Source organism: Amblyomma maculatum, chromosome 5 (genome assembly GCF_055883805.1).
Source record: "Amblyomma maculatum isolate TAMU_Amacu chromosome 5, ASM5588380v1, whole genome shotgun sequence".
Lineage (NCBI taxonomy): Eukaryota > Metazoa > Arthropoda > Arachnida > Ixodida > Ixodidae > Amblyomma > Amblyomma maculatum.
The window spans coordinates 151,715,679-151,727,312 of NC_139348.1; positions in this window are offsets into that span (position 1 = coordinate 151,715,679).

An 11,634-nucleotide genomic window follows, 5' to 3' on the forward strand; every position below is an offset into this window, starting at 1 on the left:
AAATGCTATGGCTGTAAAGAAATGCTGAAAGAGAAACGCTTTCGTATAAAATTCTGGATACACAAGAGAAGAAATCTGGTGCCGAATCAAGGTCCTTCAATGATGCCGTTGTAGCAAATGTGCCTTGGCGGAAAGCAGGTAGCTGTATCAGGTGTTCATATGTCGCTGGTTACCAACGGATCTTGCAGAAATTGCTGTTGCGCGTCACTCAGCGCACGACCGTACAGTCTGTCGCTCGAAGGTAGCGCCGATCTCGGACACACGAGAGCTCTTAGAAAACGTACCGACCTTCGTACTCGTGAAGCACTTTCCGCACGCATTTTGCACGCTTTTTCACATCCCAAGGTCTTGACCAATGCGAAGACTACAAGGAAGCTGTCAGGTCTTTCTGTGGGCCCCTTCCTCGGCTTCCTACTGAAGTGAATAGGGCACTTTGCGCACAAACAACTTTGCAGTAGATTCTGAGTGCATTAGGCGCTATTAATAGTTCCAGTTCGCCAGGCCCGGATTGCCTGCTGACGGGTTTCTACAAAACTTTTTACATCATAGCTCCTCTCTTGCTCCACCCTCATTTAACTCGGCACACATTGTGTTGCTCCCAAAGGAGGGTATGACCGCAGCGAGTCCATCATCGTGGCGACCAATAACACTCCTCGACACTGACTACAAGCTGGTGGCCACGATTCTTGTTCGAAGGCTACGGGTCCACTTGCAGGACTTGATAAGCCCGTACTAGTCCTGTTCGGTTCCAGGACGGTCCGTGTTTGCTGCACTAACTCTAAAGAAAGATGTATTCTCTTACGCTTACGCTAAATGCCTAGCAGGAGTCTTCGTCGTCCTAGATCAGGCCAAAGTCTTCGATAGCATTGAGCACAGCTATTTGTTCGCTGTGCTGGGCTCTTTTGGCCTGTGCGAAGAATTTATCCGCCTTGGCCGTTCGCTCTATGCGGATCTTACAAGTGAGCTCCTTCTAAATGCTGGTATTGCAGGCAGATGTCCTGTTTTACGGGGAGTTCGGCAGGGGTGTCCCTTATCGCCGGCCCTGTTCATTCTTGCACTCTATCCGCTTCTACGTAGAGTTGCAGCTGACAGGCACATTTGTGGTTTTCCACTTGTTGGACTGGAGACAGTTACCATCTCTGTGTACGCGGATGACCTTCCCCTTATCTTGCGGGATGCTGATAGCTTCCGCATTTTCTTGGGAGTGTTTTCTGAGTACACGGCCGTGTCCGGAACTCAGCTCAAAACAAGGAAAAGTCACGCGCTCCAATCTGGATCATTTCAGCGTTTATTGCCAGCCGAGGTCCGCTCTGTGGACGCGGTCAGCGTACTTGGTGTACTTGGAGTACTATTTGAACCAAGCGGAGTATCGGCTCGGACATGGGGTAAAGCAGTTTCACGCATGACTCGAATGCTCGCTGACGCCGCGCGCTTCCAGCTGTCGCTCAACTCCAAGGTCTCGTTAGTAAAATCTCGGCCGTGCGCATTCACATTTTATGTGGTGCGAGTGGCTGTCTTGCCGCACAGCACGGCTGGCCGCCTTGAGTCTTTGATAGGCGCGTTCGTGTGGGATGGTACGACGGCTCTCGTCGCGCGCCACCTCCTGCACCTACCGACTAGCACAGGAGGTATCTGGCTGCCTTGCATCAACACAGTGTCTCGAGTACTCATGGCTAAGTTAGTTACGACACTGCTAGATAGTGATTGGTAAACGGGGCGATCGTTCTGACTGTACTGGATGAGTACAGCTAGTCGGGCTTTTACCGCGGATCGACATAGTCGCCCGCAGGCCGAAAGGCCACACCCCTTCTATCGCGTCGCAGTAGGTTTCAGGCAGGCCCTAAACGCCGACCTACCCGAGGTGGACATAGATGCGGTTCCACCGATGGTGGTTAGTGCGATGATCGCCAGCTTGCCACTCAGCCCGGACAATCACTGGAGCACCTGAAATAATAGAGGAGGCCTTGGGCAGTCAGCCGCCTGCCCCCCGAGCCCAGAGACTGAGTGGCGGCGGCGCTGGGGGGTTCTGCCCACGCGTCAGCGCCTAGCTTCATGGGGCGTCGTGCCTAGCGACAACTGTCCCAACTACGGCGCGACGGAAACAATCCCATGTAGTATTTGACTGCTCAGTGGCGCGAGTCATGTGGCGCCTCGTGAGACGTATGTTTTCTGTATACTACGGGCCAGGCGTTCTTCGCCCGCGCGGAGTGTTTGCGCTCCTGGTTGTGTGTTGTGTCACGTTTATTTTGTGGCGCCAGCACGCCCAATGTATCCAGCGCTGCGAAATCTCCGTCTCTTCTGGAAGTAGCTATCCGAGCATCTGGAAACAGATGGGGAGGCGCGGTTCCTGCAGCGCTGACATACACGTTTCTTTGTTGTTCGTCCGGATGGTCTCGCCATGCCGGCACTGATGTATTGAGTGTTACCAAGTGTCGTGTGATGTTTCTTTTGAACGCCCCCCCCCCCCTCCCCTTTTTTTCCTTTATTTGGGAGGGATGTTGAAGTCTTAATACGTGCATGATGTGTGCTTTGTAGCTTGGCATTAGTGTAATGGTCTTTGTGCAGGACGGACCTACAACTTGTATACCATTGTTTGATATAGTGTTGGACAGTGCGTATTGTATATGTATAGTGTGTATATAAGAATATATTCTCAGTTTTTAAAGTTGCGATAAACGTCTCTTCAGTGCAGGATTGCTGATTGCAGCTGGCGCTTTTGCGTTATGGCGCATATCGGGCGCCGACGTGCGCTTTTCTAGTTCTGGCACATATGCGAAAGGAGATAGTAAGCTTTCTGGCTTAGGAACTTTTCTATCTAGGGGAGCAAGAGTTCCTTCGCCAAAGGTCTTGCCCTTTTGTTTACAAGTAGAATCGACTTGTCCGGGTGATTTTCAGTCCACCTTGGTACTTGTAATATAATGTGCGTACATATCTATGTCAGTTCACAGCTGTATACATCCCAAAGCACGTGTAATACACACTGTGCATGCGATTGCTATATGCGTTTGTACCTATATTTATTTGTCAAATTATTGTACACTGTATAGTTTCATTTACAATGTGATTCAAAGTTGTATATATCATCATTACGATAAGCCAAATATTTTTTTCCGGAATGTAAATAGTGAACTTTGATGTATTTCCTCAACATGAGGTATGTTATGTGCAGTGTCTCCTGTTGTTAACCGCGTACGTTTTCAGTTTTGGTCATTCGTCATCACGTATGTCAATGTATAGTGTCTAATAAACGTTTCCTAAACATGTCAAATTTGAACTACGCTTTGCATGAATGTTGTGTAGCACGTAGATTCTGGAGCTTAGGGACGCGCATGTGTCATGCAAGAATGCAGTGACAGGGTCGCCATAGGGACAGTTTCATAAAACTTATGTGCATAGGCATGTATGTACTTTAGAAGAGGAGGGGCTTAGTTGTTTTGTGGGGACGCCCGCATAAGGGCATGTTTTCAATACCGTATAGGATAAGAGCAATGCTCTATACACATTTAAATGAAGAACTGACAACACTGAGGTAGGAAGAATTCCTCCGACGATTTTCTACATGATTTATTCTTGTTGTGAACGGCAGAGTGACCGCGCCTATCCTTCCGTACTAGGAATTGAGGCAAGTGTTTGTGACTGGCTATATGTGCGAATGCATAGAGCAAGAAGGCAACACAAGTGTTATTGTTGCAAGGAACCTGTATGAGATATATGTTCAGTGTATGTATACATGACTGAGTGCTTGTCAGACCAATACGTGTCTCAGAAAAAATATGTACTTTAGATTTGTAGAATAATATGCAAATAAAATTCCTTGAAAACGTCCAATTTGTATTTGAATTGTCGTTATGCAAATAACTGTGAACAAATAGCATCAATAATTTGCAGATGCAGATATGTACATGTATGTTTCAAGTCATCTAAAAGAGCTTACTTTAATGCAAACATCTGGCATTGTCCTCATTCTCAATTATATATGCACATAACCATACGTAGCTGTCCAGGCACAAATATCATGTTCGCAGCTAAAGCAGCAGTGTTTAAAATTGGTGCTGCAATGCTTGCTGATTGTGTTGCTCAGTCCTTTATTAATTTAAACAGCATGAACAAGAAGACACAGGACAAGATAAAACGAAGCCACAGTAGAAGCGCTCGTACTCTGGCTTCCTTTTATCTTCTCCTGTGTCTTCTTGTTCGTGGTGTTTAAATTAATAATGGATGCTTACCAACTCGCCCAACAAAGTATCTTGGTTTGCCCAGTCCTGTTGCCTCTGTTATGCATCATTCAAGCTTTCGTGAAAACTCGAATAGCAAGAGCCGCTAGCATTGCTAAGTGAAGAGCACCATAAAATGGTCTAGAACTGTGTTTACCGTGTCAATGTGATAGCCATTCCTACTGCAAAACCTAAGCAACACTCATGAGTGAATGTCATTCTTGAATGTACTGTCGTGTTTTGTCCAGAGGCTGTTTTGAGCGGGCAATTTTAGATCGCATTCACACCTGGTAAACAAAAATAGATGTTATCATACCGTGTGCATCATAAGCAATGTATGTAAAACACAGCGTTCAAATATGCCAGCACAACGTGCCGTACGCTAACTTGTGTCGCGTTCTGTTTTTTTCTTCCTTCATGGTTACGCTCAATTCTGCACCATATAAACCAGAACTTGCCAACTAAGGTTTTCAAAAATGCAAGCCACTACGTACTGGTTTAGAGTTCAATATTTATCGCATTTTCATTAAAACACTATACGAGTATTGTGTGCATTTTGAACTAAATGATATTGTTACAACGAATGAAAGCAAACTAGCCCAGCAATTACCCTTTTGAAGTGCATTTCTCCTACATCGGCCTCGTCTTTCTTTGTGGCCTCCAAAGTTTTCTTGATTACCTTGTACACAGAGGCTACCCTGTGGCAAAGGCCCTGCATTCTGAGCTTCATAAAGCAAGGAGAATATTCCTCTCTGCATAATAAGGAAAGCCAACTTACTTAATGAAGGTCATCATAACACTAAGAGCATTTGTCTATTGTCTTTGCATTTATAGCTTATAACTATTCAGTTAGGTTGCTGTTGGAATTTTTTTAAACAAATACGATACTGGGTCGTTAAGAGCGACCTAAAAATTGTTTTCTTTGGTGTGTATAGCATACCCGAGTCAGTTAAAGTACTTATACCCGGTACATTACGTTACCATTGCACCCAGGAGTATTCTTTTCACTTGAATTGCTTCAAACTGCAATGTGCAAGACATTGTAGGCTCCGGTGTTATTGGCGCAAAGCATTAAGAATATAAATAAAATAAGCCGATGGGGCCACATCCCAGCAGTGTTACGACCAAGCATCCGCATTTGCGCGCTCTATTGTTCGCCTGTGGGCATGGAAAAGTTTTGTGAATATGTGGTGATGGTCCATTGGCTCTAAGTGAGCCTGTTTCCAGGAATCCTGTTTTGTAAGCATGTTTTGCTTTGTGGACAACCTGCAAATGCCAAATTGGCCCTGTCAAGAGAACGTCTGGAAAAACACAAAGAAACGTCCCCCTGCGGGAAATAGCAGGAAGTGCTTTCTTTTGTTCACCCTTCCAGTCGAGAAGTGCTATCCTCCAGTGATGAATGCCTCCTATCCAAAGGAGACGACAGAGTGACATGTCCGCTGACGTGCAGGACAAGAGAAGAGCATGACTCATACGGCCATTAAGTGATTTCCCGGGAATGCAGGAAAGATTTGCAATTGTCGAAAAGGGACCATGTTGGGAGCCCTATGCGGCGCCACGTGCACTCGGGTTTCTGAGAAGTAAAACCCCCAGAACCAGCCTGTGGTTTCTTTGCTGAAGAATAGAAATGTACCTCCTCTCCTCGCCGTTCCCAAGCTTTTCCCGCCAACAAGTGATCACGCCCAACGAATGAATGCCGGACCAGTCAGTGCTTCAGACCATCAGTGCAGTGATGTGTTCGATTGGATGCCGATACCTGAGGGGCGTGCCCTGGATTTGGTTGGTCAGCATCTTCAGAGAGGGGCTGGACATAGGGGGTTTTTAAGGACGCTGCAGAGCACGAAATGTCGCTCTGGGCCCTGGGTAAACGGCTCATCCAGTCGCTTCTCGCTATGAACTCTTAACGCTTGCCATTTTGCTGATGTACCCTTCTTTTTCGTGTAAATATTGTAAATAAGTTTTCTCAAAGTGCCATTAAACCTGCTTGTACATATTTCACCAACTTCGAAGATTCAATCCTACTTCAACCCCGAGTCTCTGCACGCTACCAAGTGAAGGCCGGGTCGACATAGCCCCAGCGTCACGACAACTGGTGACCAGCGGTGGGATCTGAATCTACAAGCCACAACATCTGGTGATTCGAGGTGGATCAGAATCTGCAAGCCACAACATCTGGTGATCGGAGGTGGCCTCTCAAGCAACAAGCAGGCGCAACAATCGGCCAACAAGAGAGCAGCTCGGAACATCGATCGCATGTGTGGGTGAGTGCTTGGCTTTTCTTCTGATGTGGACCAGGTTCTAGAACAGGGTTAGATTTTAGAACTGGTAAAGAGAGTGTGGAAACGCCTTTAGGTTTGGTAGTTTGCACTGTTGTTTTGGAAGTAGCCGACACTCGGAGCGATCATGGACCTACAAAAGCTGCAGAAACCGGAACTGTTGCAATTGTGTGAAGAATTGGGAATTGATACAAGTGGTTTGGCACGAAAACCTTTGATTATAAAGGCAATCACAGATTTGGGAGCCGATGATGAGGAGCTCAGTGAAGCATGGAACCTCATCGGTCAAAAAAAGGAACAGCTCAGACAGCAGAAGGAGCGGGAAAAAGAGCAGAAAGAGCGGGAAAAAGAGGAAAAGAGGCGTGAGCGTGAACTTGAGAGGGAAAAAGAGGAAAGGGAGCGCGAACGTGAGTGGGAAAAAGAGGAAAAGAAGCGTGAAAGAGAAGCAAAAAAGCTGGACCAAGAAATTGAGCTCCGGAAATTAGAACTAGAGTTGAGCAAGAGGTCGGGCAATTGTCCCCAGCTAGCGGTACCTCTTCTCAACAAGGAGGCAGATTTCAAGATGTCAAAGTACATGCAGCCATATGTGATATCAGGGGATATCGGTCTGTATCTGGCTAACTTTGAGCGAACCTGCGAAAAACTGTCCTTCCAGCGAGACACTTGGTCTCAGAGATTATTGACGGTTCTGCCCTGCGAGGCAGCGGAGGTTGTCGCGCGGCTAAGCAAGGAGGACGCGGACAACTACGAGAAGGTCAAAGCTTGCCTTCTGAGAAAGTATAGGCTTAGCGCCGAGGCGTTCAGACAACGTTTTCGGAAAGCTACTAAGTCCAGGGACGAGAGTTACCCTGAATTCCTGTACAATTTAAGAGTTAATTTGGGCGAGTGGCTAAAGAGCACAGATTCCTACAGTGATAGGGACGCTGTAGTCGAGCAAATTCTTTTGGAGCAGTTTTATAACTGCCTCCCAGAAAAAGAAAGAAATTGGTTACAGGACCGAGGCGAAATTAAGTCGGCAACTGAAGCTGCCGAACTTATTGAGGAGTATGCTTCGCGCCGACAATTCAGCAACCCAGCAGTGGATAGGCCCCGCAATCCCAAGTTCAGTATGAAAAACCGTCAGGAAAGGCACTTTGCTAGAGTTGGAAACGAAGAAATGAAGGTTTCTTCAGGCAAATTCCCTAGAAAGGACGGCAGTGAGAAAAGTGGGGAAGTGACCAACGTGCAGAACACAAAGAATAAGCTTGAGGCTAGGAAGCCGCTCACATGCTTTAGGTGTAATGAGCAGGGTCACATTGCCGTCAACTGCCGGAAAGAAAAGATTGCTTTCTCGTATGTCAGGGACTGCGATGAAAATATGCAGCTTTTAGAACCCTACCTGCATGACCTAGTAGTCAACGGGAAGCCTTGCAAGGTACTGCGCGATTCGGCCGCAACGATGGATGTTGTCCATCCGGCGTATGTATCGCCTTCCGACTATACAGGACAGTGTGCATGGATCCGACAGGTAGTTGAGGAACAGAGTGTGTGCTTGCCGATCGCGAACGTGGTCATCGAGGGCCCTTTCGGCGAATTAACAACCGAGGCTGCCGTTTCAGGAAAGCTTCCTAAGTGCTATCCGTATTTGTTCTCCAACAAATCGGACATGCTGCTGCGAAAGAGGGGCATCCTTTTCGGAGACAGAGTTGTGCAAGCCTTAACACGTTCAAAGGCGCGAGAACTAGCTACACTGCTCATTCCAGAAAAATCCACAGCGGAGGAAACGGCAGTTAAAACAATGGTAAATGCGGAAGATAGCAGGTCAGAAAACTTTGAGAGCGAGGCATCTCAGATAAGTCAACTTGAAAGTGAGCTTGATGAGACGCGGAATGAGGACGTTCTTGAGAGTAACCTCTTGCCGCCAGTGTCTAGTAATCTCACGAGACTTTTAAGTGGAACCCGAGAGGACTTAGCTATAGAGCAAGCCAATGATCCCAATATACAGGAGATAAGGGAGCGCCACCGCGCCACTAAGACAGCAAACAATATTTCTTTCGAGATGAGAAAGGGAGTGCTGTATCGCTTATTCAAGGATAAGCGCGGAGTAGAGCGGGACCAATTAGTCGTTCCCCAAAAGTACCGCGGAGACTTACTGCGACTTTCCCATGGCAGCTCGTGGTCATGTCACCTTGGAATAAAGAAAACAAAGCAGAGGCTGTTGCAAGAATACTATTGGCCTGGATGTTTTAAGGACACGGAAAATTTTGTACGGTCATGCGACACGTGCCAGCGGGTTGGAAAGGCGCAAGATAAGTGGAAAGCTCCGATGGTGTTAGTACCAATCATTACCGAGCCGTTTCACCGGTTAGTAATAGATATAGTTGGGCCACTTCCTGTGACCGAGTCAGGGTACCGTTATATCCTCACTATGTTATGCCCAGCCACAAAGTTTCCAGAGGCTGTTCCGCTGCGCGAGGTGACGTCCGAGAGTGTAGTGGATTCGCTGCTGTCAGTGTTTGCACGAGTTGGATTCCCTTCCGAGGTCCAAAGTGATCAGGGTAGCGTTTTCACGAGTGTCCTCACCACCTCATTTCTCGAGCGATGCGGCATTAAGGTAGTGCATAGCTCGATCCATCATCCGCAGAGCAACAGCGTAGAAAGATGGCACTCTGTTCTCAAACGAGTCCTGAGGGGACTGTGCTATGAAAACAAGCGCGAATGGGATACCTGCCTGCCTGCAGCGCTTTTCGCTTTGCGGTCAGTGCCGCACGAATCCACTGGATTTAGCCCAGCCGAGTTGGTGTACGGAAGGTCACTGCGCTCACCTTTGCGAATGGTGCGCGAAGCCTGGGAGGGGCGCGGAGAAGACCCAACAGTAGTAGAATTCATTCTGAACCTCTTGAATCGCTTACATAACACTAAGGAACTCGTTGAGGCCAGCATGAAGTCAGCCCAGGCTCGTTCCAAGGTGTACTATGATAAGTCAGCCCGTCAAAGGACGTTTTGTATCGGGGACCAGGTGATGTTGCTGAGAAGTTCAAGGCAGAATAAGCTCGAAGTACAGTGGGAAGGACCGGCTGAAGTCGTTGCAAAGCTTTCTAACACTAACTACGCAGTGAAAATTCCCGGTAGGCGTAAAGAAGTGCGCATTTATCATTGCAATCTTATGAAGCCTTATGTGCAGAGGGAAGCCGTGGTAAATCTAACGTTAAACCTTCCCGAGGAGATGGGGGACAACTTGATTTGCCTCAGCGGAAAAGGAAGCAACGCTCAGGAGCTTCTCAAAAAGACGGAGCAGAGAGGAGAACTAAAGAAATCCCAGCTGTCCGATCTGGGCGAGATAATAACAGAGTTTGAGGCCTGCTTCGTGGACAGGCCAGGCAGAACTGATTTGACTGAGCACGATATTGAGCTGACTTCAGACGTGCCAGTGCGATCAAGGTGCTACCGATTTTCTCCAAGGCAAAGAGAAATTCTGGATAGGGAAGTAACTCGCATGCTGGAATTGGGAGTAATAAAACCCTCGGAAAGCGATTATGCTTCGCCTATGATCTTAGTAGAAGCTCCAGGTAAAGACCCTAGGCCTGTGGTAGACTACCGAAAGCTAAATTCTCTCACCAGGGATCAAGTGTATCCTATTCCGAATATTGAGGAGAGAGTAGAACAGGTCAGTAGAGCGGCATATGTGACTACGCTGGACCTTACTCGAGGATACTGGCAAGTACCGCTCACTGAACGCGCCAGCAGATACGCGGCTTTCGTCACTCCGACGGGCAGCTACCAGCCAACAATGATGAGTTTCGGGCTCAAAAATGCTCCATTTTGTTTTTCCCGACTCATGGATAGGGTTTTAAAGGGGTGTGAAACATTCGCGGTGCCTTATTTAGACGACATTGCGGTTTTTTCCGACTCATGGGCGGACCATATGGTACATCTAAGAGCTGTACTGAGCCTTTTGCGTCAAGCTGGACTAACCGTAAAGGCCGAGAAATGTTGCCTGGCAAGGGCGACCGTGGACTACTTGGGTCACAATGTAGGTCAAGGTTTCAGGAAACCCAGCGAGATTAAGATTTCTGCGGTAGCAGACTACCCGCGGCCGAGCACGAAGACGGAAATTCGAGCATTCCTGGGTCTGACTGGGTACTACAATCACTACATCCCTAACTATTCAGCTTTGGCTAGCCCTCTGACCGACGCTCTCCGCAAGACAGAACCGACAAATGTAGTCTGGGACGAACAAAAGGAAGCCTCCTTCGTAAACCTGAAGGCTGTGCTGATTAGCCGTCCGGTATTGCGAGCTCCAGACTATGGCCGAGAATTCACGGTCCAGTGTGATGCCAGTGATCGAGGGTTAGGTGCTGTTCTCTGCCAGAGAGATGACGACGGTAATGAGCACCCCGTGCTCTACTTGAGCAGAAAACTGAGTTCTAGAGAGAGGGCTTATTGCGCGTCAGAGAAGGAATGCGCTTGCATTGTATGGGCCATTCAAAAATTGCAGTGCTATCTTGGAGGGGCCAAATTCACCGTAGAGACGGACCATTGTCCCCTGGCTTGGCTGCAAACTGCGACATCGAAGAACAGTCGCCTTCTTAGGTGGAGCTTGATTTTACAGCAGTACAATTTTGAAATAAGATACAAAAAGGGGAAGTTAAATGGGAATGCGGACGCGCTTAGCCGCTCTTTCTAAGCGGTCCGAGATGTTCCTCACCATGTATCCAAATTGATAATCAGGTTTTTTTTTTCTTTCTTCGTGCGCTTGTATATGTGTGACTATGTAAAGCAGCACGTTTGGTTTTCTAGGAATACGTGGGTCCTGAACGTCTTGAGAGTGGGCTTTTCTCGAACAACAATGGCAGTTTTCTTTTGACCTGGTCTCTTCAGACGGGAGCCGAGTGCTTGCTTCGACATGTGGTTGAGTTTCAGACAGCTCGAGCAATTTGGCCTACAACAATCAAGACAACGCGACAAGCAACAGCGAGCTTCAAGCGTTCACGTGCAGGCCATTAAGTCGTCTCTTCATGCAGCAGCTGGGACTGCTGCCCTCCGAGTCTCTTCTGGCGGGGGAGGAGGCTGTTACGACCAAGCATCCGCATTTGCGCGCTCTATTGTTCGCCTGTGGGCATGGAAAAGTTTTGTGAATATGTGGTGATGGTCCATTGGCTCTA